The sequence below is a fragment of the Oryctolagus cuniculus genome, chromosome X (assembly GCF_051225735.1).
Source record: "Oryctolagus cuniculus isolate XC-2025 breed Fujian yellow rabbit chromosome X, ASM5122573v1, whole genome shotgun sequence".
NCBI classification, from domain to species: domain Eukaryota; kingdom Metazoa; phylum Chordata; class Mammalia; order Lagomorpha; family Leporidae; genus Oryctolagus; species Oryctolagus cuniculus.
In genome coordinates, this window is record NC_142888.1 from 8,973,267 (window position 1) to 8,994,660 (window position 21,394).

General features: G+C 41.4%; 1 long non-coding RNA gene across 2 annotated transcripts in view; it reads right to left on the reverse strand.

Moving 5' to 3' along the window:
* Positions 1-21,394, reverse strand: part of LOC149119547 (uncharacterized) — a 275,068-nt gene that overhangs the window by 120,874 nt on the left and 132,800 nt on the right. The gene's annotated exons all lie outside the window — the stretch shown is intronic.

Below are 21,394 nucleotides of genomic sequence, written 5' to 3' on the forward strand. Positions count from 1 at the left end.
CTGAAGCCAGGAGCCAGGTGCTTCCTCCTGGTCTCCCATGCCGGTGCAGGGCCCAAGGACCTGGGCCATCCTCCACTGCACTCCCGGGCCACAGCAGAGAGCTGGACTTGAAGAGGAGCAACCAGGACAGAATTTGGCGCCCCAAGCAGGACTAGAACCCGGGGTGCCAGCGCTGCAGGCAGAGGATTAGCCTAGTGAGCCGTGGCGCCAGCCAATGTATGAGATTTCAATCAAAGTTTTTTGTTTGTTTGTTTTTGCATTTCACAGAGCTTGTAGAGTATAAATAGGAAGAACTACTACATACAGTTATATAAGATTTACGCTCCATCAGTCAAGGTTACAACATCCACATAGTCTGCACTGTGAATGGGCAGCAAGTTTGGGGTTCACACATTTCTGCACTTCTGAAAGTCGCTTAGCTTCACAGAGGTAATTTGGACTCCAATGTAAAAATGTGATCCAGTAAAATGCCTCATCACCACATTAATTTCATTCACATATCTGCAATGCATCAACTGGTATCATTTTCATTCTATCAGAAAAGATTACTTGCTGCCATTTAAATGTCAATCCTCTATTTGAAACCTGTCAATCCTTAACCCTCCCACCCTACAGCTACCGCACTATGCAAGGTAGTTTGGAAAGAACCATGTGACACAATAGTATGTCCTGTTTATCTCTGGCGTTGTTTTTAAAGATTCTGGGTCTGTGAGATTTCATTAGAAACTAACAGCATTCATAGCCACATTCTACTCCATGCCCATAAGGAAGCTGCACTTCATACATGTCATTTAATATTCCAGGAAAAGCACACAAGTTCACACCAAGAAGTCCTAAGAAATGGATGCAAAGACTACTACTCACAAGTCAAATGTGAATCTGGCGAAGATTTTCTACTGATTGCTTATTTTCCTAACTAGGAGTAATCTTTCATAATCTCTCAGTCCCTGACCTTTCAAGACAGTCAATTTCTGATTGTCAGTGACAGGAGCACAGATACAAACCTCTGCTCAATTCATGCACTTTTTCTTGATTTATGAAGTGGCATTGTGAGGAGTCAAATGGGTAATAGGCAGTCAGGGTGGTCCCCTGGCAGAAATTTGGAATAGCAGGTGCCTACTCCCCCAAAAAAGGTTATTTTTAGCAGATGAAAGTGCCCTGCTTCCTTGGCAATCTCTGTTATCTTGAGCAGATCAAACTGTCTTGCTTTTCTAGAAATCTCCAAATTTACAAATTTACCTTGAGAATAGCAAGGGAGTGGGGATTTCTCCCCCACCCTTATGGATGATGTTTTTAATCATAAGGGAGCCATACAGGGTGGAGAACTGTAAATCAGGTCTTTTGTGGAGTTTATCTCCACCTTGTTGATGGAAAGCTTGGTCCCCAAGATTGTACTTAAAAACCAGAATGCTATGGGGCCTTTTGGAGTTTTTTTCCTCTCTTGGAAGCCCCCCTTCAGCCACTCTGGCTGGAGGTCTTTGATACTAATAAATCTTTGTAAATCTCTCTGCCATCTACTAGGAAATTCTTCTTCCATGTGAGACAAAGAACGAAGGTAATAATAATTTCTCCGCCGCCGATTTCCCTTAATAGTACTTAAGGCCAGTATAACAAACACAAGAGTTGGGGAGTAAGAAGACAGACTTAAGCAAACTTGAAAAGATTGACTTTATTTCTATCTTTTGGAATAGTTTTCTGTTGTTCTGAGCAAACAGCCATTATCTACCAACCTAGAGAAAACATTTAAACTATATTCTCTTCAGGGCCAGTGTAATGGTACAGTGGGTTAAGCCACTGCCTTTGATGCCAGCATCCCTTTTGGGAATGTCCGTTCGAGTCCTGGCTCCTCTGCTCCCAATCCAGCTCCCTTTCACTGTGCCTGGGAAAGCAGCAGATGATGGACCAAGTACCTCTGTCACGGCCACTCATGTCGGAGCCCAGATGGAGTTCCCAGATCCTGTATTCAGCCTGGCCCAGCCCTAGCTATTGTGGCCATTTAGAGAGTAAGCGGAAGGACTGAAGCTCTGTCTTTCTATCTCTCCCTCTCTCTGTAACTCTGCCTTTCTCTTTTTAAATTCATTCATTTATTTGAATGGTGGGGGGGAGATAGGTATTTAGTTACTCTACCTTTCAAAATTAAAAAAGAAAGTCTTTAAGAATATACAGAGGCCAGTGGTGTGGTGTAGCAGGTAAAGCCACTGCCTGTGATGTTGGCATCCTATATGGGCACTGGTTCAAGACCCAGCTGCTTCACTTCTGATCCAGCACCCTACTAATGTTCCTGGAAAGCAGCAGAGGATGGCCCAAGTGCTTGGGCCCCTGCATCCACATGGGAGATCAGAAGCAGCACATGATTACTGGCTTCAGCATGGCCCAGCCCCAGCCATTGCTGCCATTTAGGCAATGAACCAGCAGATGGGAGTTATTTCTGTGTGTGTGTATGCATTTAACTCTGACTTTCAAATAAATACACACACACATAAACACACATTCATTTTCTTCATGTAACAAGCCAAGAGAAAGTGATAGTGATAGGAGTAATTAGTCCATCCAGTGACTTAACTGATCAAGTTTGACTTCAGACATATAACACAAGTCTAATTTTTAGCCATGCCTCGTCCTTACTTGGTCCTTTCCCTATCAACTTCAAAAACACGTAAATACCCCAGGGCTTTTTGAGAGAAATATCCCAGGATTCTTGAGAGAACAATCAATTCTCCAAGTTGGCTGTACCTCAGAATCCCATTCTCAGTGTTAGTTAACTGCAGCCTTCAGTAGGGTCACAAAAGGCTATGAAATAGTGTTATAGACAACAATGTAGACAGCAGGTATGCACAGGGCACTCAGCAATGAATGATTACACTACGGAGACACAAGGAAATCAACTGGGCCAGGCTACCTGCAAAACGTGTTTAAGATGAACCATATTTTGTGTAATGTAGAGAGTGGTGGTCTTAGAGAGATGGAATTATTTGTTTGCTATCTTAGGTTTGCTACTTACGAGCTGGATGACTTTGAACAAGTCACTGAAACACTCTCAGACTTGGTTTTCTCAGCTGTAAAACTGAGATAATACCTGTCCTACCAGCTCCAGGATATTCAGGATTGTTGAGGGAAAAAATTATACAGCTAATGTAAATATCTTTTGTGGACAACAAAGAATTATACACAGCTAAGAAATACATTTTGTGGAAGGCAATAGTCAGAGGACTGGGAAAATATCCTTGAAGTATAGTAATAATAAAATGTGACAACACTGGTAAAAAAGCAAAAGCAAAGTTACTAATCATTTCCACTCTAAAATAAATCAGTAGAAAAATCTTCTGTCTCAATGGAGTCAATATAAAGCCTTTCTTATCATTTCTAAAGTTTTTAATTCACTAACATTTAGAAGAAGCCAAAATTTACTGCACGAAAGTCTATTGGTAGCAGAGATTGTTAGGTGCCTCCTGCGTATTTACTCTTCTTCTTCCTCATAACAGAAACCTTGGCTTGCGGAGGGTAGCAGAATATAAAGGAAGAAAGAGGGTGCTGGCTGGAGAGGGGAGGGGGGGTCTGAAGAAGCCTGCAGTTCTCAATCTACCGCACAGATGTGTAGCCAGTGAAATGGAAGAAGCCTCTAGGTGAGAGTTCTATGACACAAAAGGGGTCTGATTCAAGTGATATCATGCATCTTTCACTTTTCCAGATGCCCTGAGCTTGGCAGTGAAGAGTGAAGTTGTAGCAGCCATCTTTCATGGATAGAAGCCAAGAGCTCAGATGACAATAAAGGGAACAATAGGAAGAACAGGTGAATCCAACATACTTGACCCCATGCACTGCCACCATCAAGCTTCATTACATTAGAGGAAAAAAAAATATTTTATGTAATTCTATTATTTGCCTTTATATGTTTCTATTTTCTATTCTTAGCAATACCATCTCTATATTTCATAATAATGATTATAGGAGTATTTTCTATGTACTGATAGTATGCTATCTAGACTTTATTCTATAGTAAAGCTTTCAAATTCATGAATAAGTTCCTAATTTATAAAAGTAAACTGTGTCAAATAAGATATCACATCATTATATCCAAGGCTCTTTCACGTAAAATTTTCTGTCCCATTATCTTAATTAACATCCGTAAGTTTAGTTCTGCTGTTGATTTTTTTTTTTTTAATATTCCAGGCAAAGCCAGAACATATCCTATTGGCTTCTGCAGGAACTAAAGTTGCCAAGACAGCTGGAAAAGACTGTGCATGCTCCTTGGACCTTGCAGTCAAGCTTTGTGTGTACTTGGGAAAAACAACTGAGAACTGATTTACATAATAAGGGTGAACTTGCATTTCAAAGCCACACTTAGTTCAAGCACCCAGTCCTCATACAAAGATAAGAGTATCTAGGCCGGCGCCGCGGCTCACTAGGCTAATCCTCCGCCTAGCGGCGCCGGCACAGGTTCTAGTCCCGGTTGGGGCGCCGGATTCTGTCCCGGTTGCCCCTCTTCCAGGCCAGCTCTCTGCTGTGGCCAGGGAGTGCAGTGGAGGATGGCCCAGGTGCTTGGGCCCTGCACCCCATGGGAGACCAGGATAAGTACCTGGCTCCTGGCTCCTGCCATCGGATCAGGGCGGTGCGCCGGCCGCAACGCGCCGGCCGCGCCGGCCATTGGAGGGTGAATCAACGGCATTGGAAGACCTTTCTCTCTGTCTCTCTCTCTCACTGTCCACTCTGCCTGTTAAAAAAAATAAAAAAAATAAAAAAAATAAAATAAAATAAGAAAAAAAGATAAGAGTATCTAGAATCAGCTTGTCCAATTTTTTCTCTAAATATTTACACGAGATTTCAATGGGAAGTTACTCATCATACTGGACCAGAACTACTTTGAATGGACCATGAACTAAGCTTTAGCCCCACTCATTTTCAGACATAAATCACCACTCTTACTGTGATTAGCTGGCATCAGTGAGAATAGAGTACAAATTGTTCCATTTTTCCTACATACAAATGGATATCATAAAGATACATAATGCTTCTAATTTATAGTATTTAAAAAACGGAATAAATCAAGTCACTTGTATAATACAGTACTTCACCAATTCTGCTTTTGATTGAGGTTATTTGAATGAATGTCATTTCTTTTCTCTTCAAACTATGAAGATCTTTAAAGACATTAAGAGCATCTCAATCATTTTTTTGCTCCTCAAAAAACCTAGCACTGTATTTCAGTAAAAGTTGGTTCACTTGAATTCACTCGATTATTCAATAAACAAGGGGTATTTCAAAAAGTTCATGGATGATGGAATGAAGAAAAATTGATTTTGGTCCAAAAACAAAAAAACTAGATTTCAAAAATCCTTGCACCAAAATACAGTTATCTTTTTAAATTCCATTTTTCCATGAACATCTTGAAGTATTCTCCTAATGATATGGTGACTCTTAGTTGACACACACAGTTTAACAGTACAATAGATTTAGATTGTGCCGTTCACTACCATGTGAGCGCAGGTGTATCACTCTCTCTAAACAATGGCTTCTCATTCATAAAGAGACAATAATACTTTCTTTCCACTGCAAGTCTTAATGTCACTGGGTGTGTCAAACTCAACAGACCTTTAAAATACCTTTTGTAAGGTACTTTTGTTATATGTGAAACTGCAGTGCAATATTTCCATAATTTGTTTCAAGATCTTCAGGACAGGATTATTTTTTGCCTCTGTTTAACCCCAATGAATCTTGGCTTTGTTTTTGAAATCAAATATTCTTTGCACAACTCTGCAGCATTGCCACTGTGCCGATTCTACCCACGCTCAATTTCGATCACTTGTCCAGTGGGTACTGTTCAAGCATAAGAAAGGATTTAAGGCATCTTCCTTATACAATTACCTTTTTTCAGATATAACGTAGTGTCAGAGAAAAAGTTGAGCTATCTCATACATCTTCTGTGAGGCCCTTAGCACTCAGTAAGTCAAAGTCATAAGAAAAGAGAGACAAATGCAATAGGGAACACGGGTGGGTTCCCTGCCTCCCTCACATGGTCATTGTGCAAATGGGTGTAGAAGTATTCAGCAAACCGCCTATCTGGAGCAGCTGGAGCTTTCCTACTGGGCTGATTTAATCAGTGGGTATTTGTATCAAGAGTGCAGTTTTAGACCTCTGGTTTACCCATACAGAAACTTGAATGCAGATTACAAACCATGGCGAACTTATATTTGGATTACAAACCATTTGGAATTATCAACATGGACAACATTTGAACCAAACTTATACATATGCAAACTCCAAACCTTACTTCAGAATTTTGGCTAAAATAATATACAATTATGTGATTGAAAAAAATCATAGAAATCAATTACTTAACATCACAACTAGTCTTTCTGAATCACTCAAAACACGCCAACTAGGGGCTGGTGCTGTGGCGTAGCAGGTAAGGCCACTGCCTGCAGTGCCAGCATCACATATGGGCACCGGTTAGACTCCTGGCTGCTCCATTTCCAATCCAGCTCTCCGGTACGGCATGGGAAAGCAGTAGAGGACGGCCCAAATCTTTAGGCCCTTGCATCCACATGGGAGACCAGAGGAAGCTCCTGACTCCTGGCTTCAGATCGGCGCAGCTCTGGCCATTGTGGCCAACTGGGGAGTGAACCAGTGGATGGAAGACCTCTCTCTGCCTCTCCTCTCTCTGTATCTCTGTGCACCTCTGACTCGCAAATAAAATATATAAATCTTTTTTAAAAAAGATAAAAATAAAAGGCAAACTAATGCCTCTGGAGACATTGAAAAACAAACAAAAGAAAACAAAATACACCAACTAGGTCAAAATCAAACAAAAGTGCATCACCAATATAGTAAATGAATGATCCAAGACAGTACAGATACCCACAAAAGAATAATGTGACATGCTTTCAAATAAATACGATTCTCTAGGGCCTCCAGTAATTTAATTAAAATTTTAAAATTCAGAAAAATATTTAAGAATGTTCCTCTTTCCTTATTTTCCCATGGGGTAAAAAATCCAAAGACTAAAATAGCATGCTACCTCAATAACTTTTAATTAGCATTTATTGATCCGAAGTTCATGTGAAGGAGCTGATTACCAAATCAGACTCTCCTGAGTCAAAGATACTACCCGGTAATGTGCTTTCCTCATCATTTCAAGGACATAAGAATTCAGGAGGCATAGATAAAGTAGACAGAGAGGTTCAGGACATCAAACACAGGCTTCCCAGTGCCTTCCTTCTCATATCAGACATGCACTCCCTGGCCTCCGAAGATGAGCTTTCCAAGTCCGGTGTGCATAAAGCAGAGAGTATTCTAGAGTACAAAACATGTCAGCTTACAGCCAAAGGGGTCAGCAGTTTAGATGACATTTTTTTAGGGGGTCATGCTTCACAAATACATAGACCCCAGATGTGTTTATCGTAAACAATCATAAATCAGAAAAAATATGCCAAAAAACGATCAATTTTGCTCCCTGTGACCACCATTATTCTATTCACCAGGAGATCACGTATTAGCACGTTTACAAGGATATCAGGCCAGGTCACCTGCCTTCCCGTCTTCTCATAAATATTCCCCGAGTAAGGAGGGAGAAAGGAATTGCAGAACAGCTGCTGAGCTCCTTCCTTCCCAGAACCCTCACCACGTTCCAGGCATCGTTCCTAAATTGTCTTATGTGAGCCTCTCAACTCTGTGAGGCAGGGACTATCAGTCCATTTTCCAAATGATGAAATTCAAGCATGGAAAGCTTATTCAACTCACTGATAGCCCCACAGACAGAATGTGGCAGAGCAAGGATTTAAGTCCTGGAATGTTGGCTTCCGACCGTGTTGTAAGGCATGACATGGTGTACTTCTCTAATTACAGGTCCCTCTGCAATCTTTCTTTTGAGGCTGAACAATACACGCTTGGGATTAAGAAGGATAATGCTTTGGTAAGTTTTCTTATCTTCCACTACAATGAAGATGAATGAAAATTACTTTATATTCTTCCTGTTGAAGGCTGGGTCCATTTTCCCAGCCCTTGAATCTGGCAGGAACCTGCTCATTTTTACAAACAATTAAAATGGTGGAAGATACACTGTGCCAGTTTGGGAAAGAACATTTAAAAGGCCTGGGAGATTTTGCCTCCTGGCACCCTGAACTACCGTCGGAAAGATCTGACTACTATGATGAAGAGATCACATGTAGATGCATGGCAAATGAAGAGATAAAGTGACCTGAGTCCATGTTTGCAGCCATCCCTGCCACGTTTCTAGGCATGAGTCATGCAGTTGTCTTGAACCCTCCAGACCAGACTATCTGGTAGATGAATATCATGGAATTACACCAATCAACAACATGAGAAACAGAACAACCACACAGATGAGCCCTGCCTGAATTCCTGACCCACGAAATCATGAGAGAAGACAAATGGCCTCTCATTCTCCATGATGCACCTGGGCCCTGGGAATCCTTAGAAGAGTAGAAATCACTATACCACAGAGACAGTGGGAAAAGAAAGAAATAGGGTGGCTGCTTTATTTTAAACAAATGCTTAAATTTTATGTCTTCTCAAATAACAGAAGTAGAAGTGAAATTGCCTTTAATAAATGATAAGAGCTTGTAATTTAAAGACCCTAGAGTTTGGAAAAGTTACTTCATAATTGAGTTTGCAAGAGTCCAAAGTACAAGCATGGATGAGAATTTGAAGAGTATCACACATTTCTGTTTTCAAAGAAAAATTCTGTGGGAGGTTAAAATTACACAAGAGCACACATAAATTGGCACAGCTATGTTAACATTAATCACATGTACACTATGATAAATTTCTTAAAATGAAAACACAAATATTTTTTTCTGGGTAGGAGCTGTAGGTATTGCCTCAAGGGTAATGAACCTATTTGCCTCTTTCATGCTTAAAACCCCATGACTTTCTTCCATTATAGATGGAGAATAGGACTGAAGTCATAACCCTGCACATGCGTGCAGTGCACCTGTCACCTCTACTCTGAAGTTTTTTTACTTTACTTCTGCCTGACCTTATTTCATTCTACCTCTAACACCCAATATTGCATATGCACATGCATACACACCTAAACACACACACACACACACACACACACAGAGGCATGAAAAGCCTTAGCAGTGGCAGCAACAAAGGCCGCCTTGTTCTTTCTTGTCTGTTCGTACTGTTACAGCTATCAGATAGTCTATCAAAATTTTTAAGTCACTAAGCATGCATATCTCCTTATTTAAACCCTCCAGCTCTGACAGCAACATTGTGGCACACTGAGTTAAACCATGTTTGAGTGCCAGTTTGCAGCCCAACTCTCCACTTACAATCCAGGTTCTTGCTAATGCAGCTGGGGGAGGGGGGATGACAGCCCAAGTGCTTGGGCCCCGGCCACCTTTGTGGGAGACCTGGATGGAGTTCTTGGCTCCTGGCTTTGGAGTGGTCCATCCCTGGCTGTTTTAGACATTTGGTGAGTGAACCAGTACATGAATGATATTCTGTGTGTGTATGTGTGTGTGTGTGTGTGTATCTTTCCCTCTTTGACATTATGTCTTTCAAAATAAATAAATGAATACCTGTTAAACTTTTAGCTCTGTGCTGGATGATTGGCATAGCAGTGAAGATACCCACACCCCATTTTTCAGTGCCTGGATTCTGTAACTTCCTCCAACTCCTGACCCCAGCTTCCTTCTGATACACACCATGTGAGGCAGCAGTCACAGCTCAAGTAGTTAGGTTCCTGCTACCCAACTTAGAGACCTGAACCAAGTTCTGGTATACATTGCCCTCACTCTCTCTCCCTCTAATAAAGAAATACATTTTTAAACTTCAGCTCTAAGATGTCATATGCATAAAAATAAATATGGCACACTTAAATGTAAAAAGCAAGCACACTAGCCATCTAATTGAATAGGAACACAAAATGTCACAAGTAGTTTATAAATGCTAGTTACTAGATATATACTACAATTATATTCATACAGCTGATATTTACTGAGTGAATGTATATTTTTATATGTTGCCTGAGCAGAGCAGTGCCATTCTATCTGATACACTGTTCACATAGCCCTGTGAATGTCGCCATCATTTTACCCATTTGCCAGATGAGGAGACAAACTCCAAGAGACTGATTTAGAAAGGATTACATAGATGTCATCAGGCAGCAACCAAGAACATTGGTCTATCTGACTGTCCTTGCCCATTTGTGCTACTGTAATAATATATCTGATACTGGGTCATCCATAACCAACAGCAATTTTTTTTCAGAGGTCTGGAGACTAGAAGTCCAAGATCAAGGTACCAGAAGGTTCGGTGTCTGGTGAAGACTTTGATACTTATTCCAAAATTTTGCCTTGTTACTGCATCCTGAGGAGATATATGTTGTGTCTTCATATGGTAGCAAGGAAAAGGAGTAAAAGAGGGAAGCAGGTAGCTCACATCTCTTAAGCGGGCACTAATCACCCCCTAAGGCCCCACTTAATACTAACACACTGGTGACAGAGTTCCAGTGCATGAATTTTGTTGAAGAACTTTCTAAATATTTTTGCTCATAATTAACAGGATTTATATTATTTGTGGAAAAGGGAAATCCAGTTTTTAATAAATCTCCATAATTTTATGGCTATAAAGAAGCCATACTACAAACAAGAACTAGGCCCTCTGATAATTAGTGTTATTTTTCCAAGAAGCTAAATATATGAAAACTCTAGTAGGAATGGTAACTATTGGTTGCCTCCAAATTTTATGATACATGTCACAAAATAAACCCCACAATGAGATGTGATTTTGTGGGGCCTAGGAAGCGTGCCAGTGGTCTAAGTTGCTGATGCCTCATCCCTTAGCATTTAGCCTCCCTCAGAAATCACAGCACTGTGGATAGTGTCTGTACATACCCAAAGCTTCCTTCAGCCAGAGGCTGTGTCACTAGCTCCCAGGATTTTTTCTGGCTGCAAGAGTTATCTCAACTCTGCAAAGGAGGCTGGAAAAGCCAGAAAGTAAACACTCCAAGAGCAACCCTTAACCACTGTAAGATAGGAGGTGGTCACCAAATACTTTTCCCTCCATTCTTCAGTGAGACAATTCCACTGTGTTCCACACAGACTTTCAAAGGTTCCTGATGGGACTGAGACCCAGTCACTCAGCAATGGTCACCTGCTCACTAACGTGCTTACGTGACTCTCCTTCGTTTCACCTTCCCACAACCTTGCCAGACTTCCTGGGATCATCTCCCAAATAAACTACTTCTACCCTGCAGTAAAGCATACTTTCCAAAGGGAGCTGCACCAATACATCCCCTCTCACGTGTTTTTCTCCTACAATGGGACATCCATACTCTTCCCCGAAGACGTCGAGTATCTGTTCCTTCCTTCTGAATCGGGGCTGACAGATGCTTATGGCAGAAGACATGGAATGGAGCTGCTGAGGCTAGTTCATAGCAGGAACTGCAGATGGCTACCAGACATTTCTGGGAAGCTCACTCTTGGAATCAGCCGTTCTAGTGCAAGGAAGTCCAACAGCTACACAGAAAGGCCAGACGTAGTTGCTCCCAGTCAACAGCCCCAGAGAAGGTCCTAGCCAGGACCCAGCATTAATGCCAGACAGGAGTATGTCTTCAGATGACTCCAGCCCCCAGCCAGAAGCCAAGTAGAGCAGAGATAAGATGCTCCCACTGAGCCATGCCTAAATAACATTTATAAGCAAAAAAAAAAAATAGTATCACTGCTTTAAGATATTTAAGCTTTGGAGTGGTTTGTTAATTAGCAATAGAAAAATGGAATATACTCAAATTCTTCTCTCAGGGTCTTCTTTGAGAAGTCAGTGTTCAGGGTCATTCAACTAGTAAATGGCAACAACAAATGTGAACCTTAACTGCCTCCTCAGAGCCTATGCCAGGTCCACAGTACCTCAGTGCCCGCGTATTCAGTCAAGTAACTACCTGCTCTCCTCAACTCTGAGGTCCCAATGTCTCAGGGAAGCCAAGAGGGCATTGTGTTCCTCACAATTCTTGTTATGTAATAGACACTAAATCTGAATACAAAACAGTCCTGAATGGTTGTGCCTCAATTATTTTCACTGTTCTTAACTCTGACATTCCAAGTCTTACCCATTATTCCGGGTAATTTTGCCATTTTCAAACCAGGAGAAAATTTAAAGGACATTACTGCAAAGGAGAAGAAAAATATAAATAGCTAATTATAGGCTTTAGTGTTTTGCTTTTCATCAGAGTATTCTCAGCTGAGCAGTTAAAGCTAGGCACATTTTCAACGAATTACAGATGAAAAAAATAAAAGTGAACAGTGATTCATCTAGATTTCTGTCCAGTGTAGGCTTTAGAATTAATGTTGCTCACAAAAGGGTATAGAATTGGAAACATACTGTATTTTCTTAAAGAATTTTCACTCAGTAGATTTGTCTTCTTAGGAAGAGTATATTACTAAAAAATTAATCCACAAATTTAAACCTCAGAATCTGATTCAAAATATAATCATAATTCTCACTACTAAAATCAAATTAAAAGGCAATTCCAGTATCATTATGCCCTAAAAATATTACCCACCACATTAAATCCACTGCAGCACATTCAAATAAAGACCTGCTACAGGAATTAGCACATGAAAAGAATACGGCTTTACTGCCCTAAAATTCTCTCATACATCAGGAACAAAGAACTATTGTTACTTAACAGAGGTTAACTACAAGAACATCAGTTTCAAAGATACAAAACATCAACTCTATCAAACCCTTCAATCTGTCATCCTGACTTGCTTTGTAAAATATGCTGCTGCAGCTACTTTAGTGCATGTATCTAACCTAACTGGTTTTCTTTTGATAAAACTTATTTACTTAACTAAGTTTCTATTTAAACTCCATCACTCAACCTCTGGCATTTTTCTTGACTCTAAGATATTTCCTTAATAAATTATACCTGGAGATTAGTTTATGGCTCACTCTTCCATTTTCAAACAAAATAATGATCATTTAAGTCTTTCTTTTGAAAATGTTCATGGATTTTGGGGGCCGGCACTGTGGCGCAGTGGGTTAATGCCCTGGCCTGAAGCGCCAGCATCCTATATGGGCGCTGGTTCCAGACCTGGCTGATCCTCTTCCAATCCAGCTCTCTGCTATGGCCTGGGAAAGCAGTGGAAAATGGCTCAAGTCCTTGGGCCCCTGCACCCATGTGGGAGACCCGGAAGAAGCTCCTGGCTCCTGGCTTCTGATGGGTGCAGCTCCGGCCATTGCAGCCAATTAGGGAGTGAACCATCGGCTGGAAGACTTCTCTCTCTCTCTCCGCCTCTCCTCTCTCTGTGTAACTGACTTTCAAATAAATAAATCTTAAAAAAAAATGTTCATGGATTTCAACCAAATCTAGTTAGAGGTAGAGTTTGAGAGAGTTCACTAAGTGAATTCTGACCCACTTTTTATTGAACAGCACTAATAAAAATAGTACTTCCACATAGACAATGAATTCCAAGAATCATCTGTTAAGCATTGGACCTACCAGAAAGTATGAGGAATGTTCCAAAATTTCATTGATGATACATATTATGAATTAAAAGTTGAGCATGGATTTCAAAATATTTTCACATCAAAATAAACTTAGTGGCGTTAGGTAGGAAGTTAGATATGAGCTTATGTGTGTATGACAGGCCTAAAGAGAAGACATCTGTATCCAGCATATGCATCTACATCTCAAAATCATCCTGATAATGTTTCAGGGACAGCCTGGCATTCGCATCCTGCCCTGCCCCCTTCTACCTGATAACCTGCCAGGTGGAGGTCCCCGCCCCTTCTGCCTGACAAATCTTCCACACACAACCCACCCACCCACCCACCCCCCCCCCCGGCCTCAACCAGACTGCCCAGACTGCACGCTCAGCCCTCTGCCTCTCTGCTGAGCCGCTCTCCTGGTCTGGCCTGGTGTAATCTCTCTACTCAACCATGTAACCTCCCTCCTTCCCCCTCCCCCAAGTCCAAGCGACTGGGCACTCTCTCCCAGGTTCTGTCTGGAGAGGTGCCCATCCGTTCTTACGGATGTCCCTTCCCTAATAAACTTTGCTACTTTTACTTTCCACTACTCTGTCTCACGCCTGAATTCTTTCTTGCGCGAAGACAAGAACCCTGCATTTTCTCCAGTAACAGTGGGGCCAGTGCTGTGGCACAGTGGGTTAAAACCCTGGCCTGAAGCGCCGGTATCCCAGCATCCCGTATGGACGCCGGTTCAAGGCCCGGCTTCTCCATTCTGATCCAGCTCTCTGCTGTGGCCTGGGAAAGCAGTGGAGGATGGCCCAAGTCCCTGGGCCCCTGCACCCAAGTGGGAGACCCAGAGGAAGCTCCTGGCTCCTGGCTTTGGATCAGTGCAGCTCGGGCTGTTGCAGCCAACTGGGGAGTGAAACAGCAGATGGAAGACCTCTCTCTTTCTGCCTCTCCCCTCTCTGTGTAACTCCAACTTTCAAATAAATAAATAAATCTTTAAAAAGAAACAAAATAAACTTAGCTTTTAATTCTATTTTTTGATGAACTTTTAAGTAACCCTGTATAAAGTCTACAAAATGAATCCCTTGTCAGCTAGGAAATTGCTGTCTACTGGGTAATGGGTATTGTTCAGAATGTTTTATGAGACGGAATCAAAAGTACTAAAAATTCCCATCAGTTGCATGCAGTTTCACAACTTAAGTCTTCTAAGGCTCAAAGAATTCTCCTATAGAAGCCTTATTTTGTACCCAAAGTACATAGACACTTTCTAGTTTTCTTGCTTCTTCTAAAATTTTAACACAGAGACTATTATGAGACTTAGTGAAGGCCTTGTCCCAACTTTCCCTCCTCCCTCTCCTCTTCCTCCTCTCCCACACCCCATTTCCTCCCTGGTGTCAAGATCCTTGCTGCCTCACCAGACCCTTCTCAACCCCTTGCAATGCAAATGGCAAAGCAGATAAGCTGCACTGGGCAGCTGGGAATCAGGTAAGAGAAATTCCCTGAGGCTTCAAACAGCCTCCTCCTCAGCTGCCAGCTACCTCTAACCCTCTGCCCTGTAGTGGCAAATTCCCTCCTCCACGGGATAAAAGCCTGAGTTCTAGATGTGTCTGGCCCCGCCATCTCTCTGGAAAAACCTCCTTGCTTCCAATAAAGCAATCTGTCTCTGTTGAGGTCAGTCTCCGTCTCCCTTTTCTGTCTCTCCATTCGGGGGGTACAAAAGCCCAGAACCCCAAGCTATTCCAAACTCAACACTTAGCCCTTTTAGAACTAGGCCATTGAAGCAGAATAACCAGAAACAATATAAGGAACTCATAAATTATGGCGATGACTAATGAGAACAGGGTAGGCCCATCTCCCTTCAACTGCAAAAAGGGGATGGTTGTTATATGTGCTTCTCCTACAATTACTCTGACACTCAAATGTTGGTACAAACTCAGTATAAATGATGACATGATATAGAACCCTACCAGAGCATATCTCAAATTAGCTATCTGCCCCTCAGAGGACTGGCACTCACTGGTATCACTACATCCTCAACTTAAAAGGACCTTTGGGTCTCATAATCCAGTACCTTGGCCAGTGCCAGAATCTTCTTCCTATCTATGTCCCACCAAAAAGGAAACACTGGCTGTCAAACGCCTGTCATTTCGAGAGCTACCTGCAGCCCCATGGCATTGACAGAACTGAAACTCGTGTTCCACCTCCTTTCCCTTTCGGGTTAGGTTTCAAAATTACACTTGATATTCTCATTTCAGGAATAATATATCTTCTCTCACCTAGCACAGGCCCTGGAACATAATAAGTGCTCAATATATTCTGAATGTTAAATAGGTAAAGTGAAGAAATGTTGCCCTCCAAATAGCCTTCGTAATCTCTTTAATATTTGGAATTTCATTAAAAGGAGGCATGGGCTAAATTATAAATGACATAATGAGAACTGAGAGTAAAAATTAATATTGTACACCAAGTTGAGTTTTTAGGATAATTCGTTTCTATAACAACACAAAGTATCAGATAGTATTTCCTCTTGAATAATAGAGAAGATTGGAGCACAGAGTAAGAACTGGTTAAAAAAAACTATTTGGCTTGTTTTTATCATCATACAGTTCAGAATAATTTGAGGTGAGATTCTTTCAGAATGTGGCTGGGATTTTTGTTAGTGGTGCTTCAAATATAGGAGAACCACACTGAGGCAGGCAGATTTACAAAGTAGAAGCACAGGAATTAGTCTGCGAAGAAGTAATACCAACTTCCTTCAGGATTAATAATGTGATAAATTCCTGCAAACCTCTCTCCGGGAGCTATCAAGAGAATAAAAGGTCTTACATGGAACCCACAGCAGAATATGCAGCAATCTCTCTGGAAACCCAGAGGGACCATCTCAAGTCTAAGGGCTTAGAGACAGCTGCAGGCTAGACCTCAAAAAAGAATGTATGGCAAGAAGAATCCACTTCTCCCCAATCTTCTTACCTCCTCACTCACATTTCCTCCCTTTCCTCCCACATAAATGAGTGTGAAATATATGTACAAGACAATGTCAAAAAGTCTGTGGAAAATATAATTAAAAGATAAACTTGGGGCAGTTATCTGGCTTAGAATGTAAGACCTGCTTGAGAGACTGGTAACCCACATCAGAGGGCCTGGGTTCAAGTCCCAGCTCTTCCCTGATTCCAGCTTCCTGCTAACGTGACGGCTCAGGCATCTGTGTCCGGGCCAGCTGTCAGAGACAAGCACATGGCCTGAATTCTGTTAAACGCTCAGATTTCAGAGACCACTGCAAGGCTTGGACTCTGCTGAAGGCATGCTTGGCCAGAGTGCAAAGGTGAGCAGTCAAGTTCTGTCAATGGCAAAGGAAAATAAAAAGTCCCTGCTGCGAACACTGAAGCTCCCCATTGTTCCCCCTTTCACTATGTTTAAACGCCTTAATGATGAAATCCTGTGTTCATGAAAATGCCCATTTGTTATGATTACTTGATCATATCATCGTTGATAATAAACACTTGGAGTAACCAGACATCTGGGCCCCCGCTTCTGCCTCCACCTTTGGCAGCAGAAAGAGTGTTCCCTGTTTTCCCCACTTTAACATTTCTAATCTGAGTCTGCTTCCTTAATCTATGGGATGCCATCCTCTTTCAGGTCAACCTGACACCCTGCCATGCAGGCATTTGGGGGAGTAAACGAGATAGGAGATCTCACACTGCCTCTGCCCCCCAACCCCACCTTTTTTTTTTCTTTTTTAACTTTTATTTAATGAATATAAATTTCCAAAGTACAGCTTATGGATTACAATGGCTTCCCCCCCACCATAACTTCCCTCCCACCTGCAACCCTCCCCTTTCCCGCTCCCTCTCCCCTTCCATTCACATCAACATTCATTTTCAATTCTCTTTATATACAGAAGATCAGTTTAGCATACATTAAGTAAAGATTTCAACAGTTTGCTCCCACACAGAAACACAAAGTGAAATATACTGTTTGAGTACTAGTTATAGCATTAAATCTCAATGTACAGCACATTAAGGACAGAGATCCTACATGAGGAGTAAGTGCACAGTGACTCCTGTTGTTGACTTAACAAATTGACACTCTTGTTTATGGCATCAGTAATCACCCTAGGCTCTTGTCATGAGTTGCCAAGGCTATGGAATAAGATAAGCTTATTTTGGTTTGAAATCCCTGCATACTCCTCAAAAAGTGCAGTGAAACTTGCGAGAAAACTATGGAAGGATTTCAAATTTTTTCTCATGATCAACTGCTTTAATTTCATTTTTCTACAGCTCTTTGAAGTACGCTCATATTTCCCTTTTCCCACTCCCAGATTATTTGAAACAAATGATGGGAGTGAAGCACAGCCCTCAGCAGGCACAGAATCCTACCACGTAGTCACACGTATGACTGGAGATGCACAGGCTCTCCTTCCTTTGCCACTGACATAGTCATCAAACCCCAAAAGACCTGTCTTTTTTTTTAAAGATTTATTTATTTATTTGAAAGTCAGAGTTACACAGAAGGGGGAGGGGAGAGGGAGGGGAGGGGGAGGTCTTCCATCCACTGGTTCCCTCCCCAGATGGCTGCAGGGGCCAAAGCTGTACGGATCCAAAGCCAGGAGCCAGGAGCTCCCTCCGAGTCTCCCATGTGGGTGCAGGGGCCAAGGACTTGGGCCATCTTCTACTGCTTTCCCAGGCCAGAGCAGAGAGCTGGATCGGAAGTGGAGCAGCCAGGTCTCGAACTAGTGCCCATTGGGGATGCTGGCACCGCCAAGCGGCAGCTTTACCCTGCAGCGCCAGCCCCAAAAGGCCTGTCCTAAAGGACATTGTCTGGAGTCCTTCCTCTTCGACCTCCTTCCCCTACCTTCACAGCTGCCTGTGTGAAACTGTCCTGAAGCATCCTCAATGTTCTGGCTGTCCGATGAACGTTCCCGCTGATTTTTCCCTTTGTGGAACTGAAGGAGGGGCCCAGATATGGGCACTTTCAATTTCACCTTTTTGGCAAATAAAACCACAAAGGAAACAGAATATCCACAAGCCAGACCTGCGACAATGTGGATGAATTTCAGAAACATAATACTGAACAAAATACACTAGACAAGAAGGAGCACCTACTCTGCCACAATTCTATTTTAAACAAATTTCAAAAATAGGCAAAATGAAGCATGTTGTTGGAAGTCAGGACGGTGGTAACCTTGGGATGGGCGGTGGGGAATGGTGACTAGAATCCAGGGAATGTTCCATTTCTAGATCTGGTTACCTGTTAAAAACTTTTGAGAATCATGCACACGTACCATTGCTATATTTATGTTATAGTCTAACAACAAGTAGGGGAACAAAGGAAACCCAATAGCAATTGTCACACACAGAAACTAACCTCAGAAATAGTTACACTGAGAGCAAAACTGATTTCAACTTTAATTACATTATCTGGCCTGTTGAAAGCTCCTCAAATTTCTCTTACATAAACAGGAAGTTAGCAAATATAAGACAAATTGTAAATAATCACCGACATGAAATAACGAGTATCTCCTTGTAGTAATTAGATGGATTCAAAGAAAACAGTAAGCGGATTGCCTTACCATGTAATTTAGTGTTAGTTCATACCCATGCTAGAGTTCCCCTAAAAACTTATAAATCTCTAGTACCATGTGATCCATGTTTGGGGAAAAATCCTGATCCACTTCAAGACCATTCTGAAGACTTATTTCTCACATTTGTGCCATGCTCCATCTACTTGAACCCCTCAAAACCAATGGTAGCTCCAATCCAACAAGCGTTCCGTATGGTCCCTTGCATCTAATGTCTGGTCCTCTAGCCTTCTCTGGAAAATAGTAGTTCTCTATGCCAATCATTACCCACAGAGCCCTCTGATCTTGATTTGCATTTCCTGTTCTCAGCTCATCTTACGGTGCTATTGCAGCATGCATACTCTATGAAGCATGCAAAGAGATTAAATCATTTTAATGAAATTTTATCTTAAAATATATAACAAAAAACTTGGTAGGATAAGCACTTTCAATGATGTGAAGTCCTATTAGAGGAAATAAAGTAGTAGCCAGCAGTTCCCTATAAAACTTTAATGGAGTGAGAGACACCTAGAGTTTAGTGCATCCTGTGACAAGGAAGGTTTAACAACTTCAGAAGTTCATTGGTCATTTCTAATTTGAAACAGTTCTAATTCCATATCTAAATATGAGAAACATGAGCATGTCAAAATCAAATGTACAAAATTCAAAAGTATTGGTTATAACTGATATTTTTAGAAAGGTATGTTCTCTCTTTACTTTTAAAGAAAAAATTTTCTAAATTAAATTGATTTTTCTCTATGATTTTCTCATCCAACACTTTTCCTCATGACAAGTGGTTTGGAAATAAGTGATTTTCTATTTTCCATCTTTCTTTTTTTATCTTTGACAGGCAGAGTGGACAGTGAGAGAGAGAGACAGAGAGAAAGGTCTTCCTTTGCCGTTGGTTCACCCTCCAATGGCCGCCGCGCGGCGAGCACGTTGCGGCCGGCGCACCACGCTGATCCGAAGCCAAGAGCCAGGTGCTTCTCCTGGTCTTCCATGTGGGTGCAGGGCCCAAGCACTTGGGCCATCCTCCACTGCACTCCCGGGCCACAGCAGAGAGCTGGCCTGGAAGAGGGGCAACCTGGACAGAATCCAGCGCCCCGACTGGGACTAGAACCCCGTGTGCCGGCGCCACTAGGTGGAGGATTAGCCTATTGAGCTGTGGCGCCAGCATGATTTTCTATTTTCCCATCTACTTATTTATTAATATGTTCTCATAAGTAGGATGGACAATAGAGGTGATTGCTTTTGTTTAGTAACATCAATTCACCACACAGTGGTTAAATATCCCTTTTGTTATCTTTTAATATTTTGGCCATTCTGTTTCAGAATGGGAAACGTTGCAAGGGTTCTCTAAATCCTTTTTGACTTAAAACAACAACAGCCTTTTTTCTGATTATATAAATATGACCACTGGACAATATTTAGAAAATGTACAAGTTAAAAATACAGGCAATATATGTAAGAAAGTAAAAATATCCCACAGCTGATGTTTTCAAAGTTAATTTACAAAGAAAGTAATGATTTCCTGTAGACTCTTCTCTGCTGCTTTGTTCTCTGACTAGCAGGTTTATGGTCAGGCGATATTAATACTCACTGTCCAATCTTTTGGTTTCTGTCAAATTCAAGAGGTTACATATGTTAAAGATTTTTACTTTATTTTCTAGAACATTAAATATGGAAAAAATAGTATAGGGCTTTTTGAATCTAATGTCTAGTCATATTTCTTATCCTAATCTCAAAACTATAATGTCAAACATTCTACAAAACATAGATTTCAGATACCTAAGGCAAATTTTTTAATTTGTTTGAAAGATGGAAGGGGAGAGATTACATATTTTGCTTAAACACAAAAGGTCTCAAAAGCTAGTTACTGATTTGAACATCCCACAATTTATATTCAAATGTGTATTTTATATTACAATTTGGAATATAATGACAATAACAATGCTTTTTGTTTCTTAAAATCCATCTCAAAAAATACAAACAACATGTACCAATGCCATCTCACTAGTCCAAGTGATCAATTTCTGTTCAGAATTGATCATAATGATAGGTCTAAGAGTCAAAGAGATCACATAAACAAGACTAGTATCTGCTAATACTATCGGATAGAATTAAGAAGGAGAGAAATACCCAACATGGGAAGCAGGATACACAACAGACTCATAGAATGGCGGATGTCTTAAACAGCACTCTGGCCTCAGAATCAGCCCTTAAGGCATTTGGATCTGGCTGAAGAGCCCATGAGAGTATTTCAGGCATGGAAAGCCAAGACACTCTGGCAAAAAAAAAAAAAAAAAAGACCTAAATGAATGAAAGATCTCTGTGAGTGAGATCCCAGTGGAAAGAGTGGGGCCATCAAAGAAGGAGGTACCTTTCTCTGAAGGG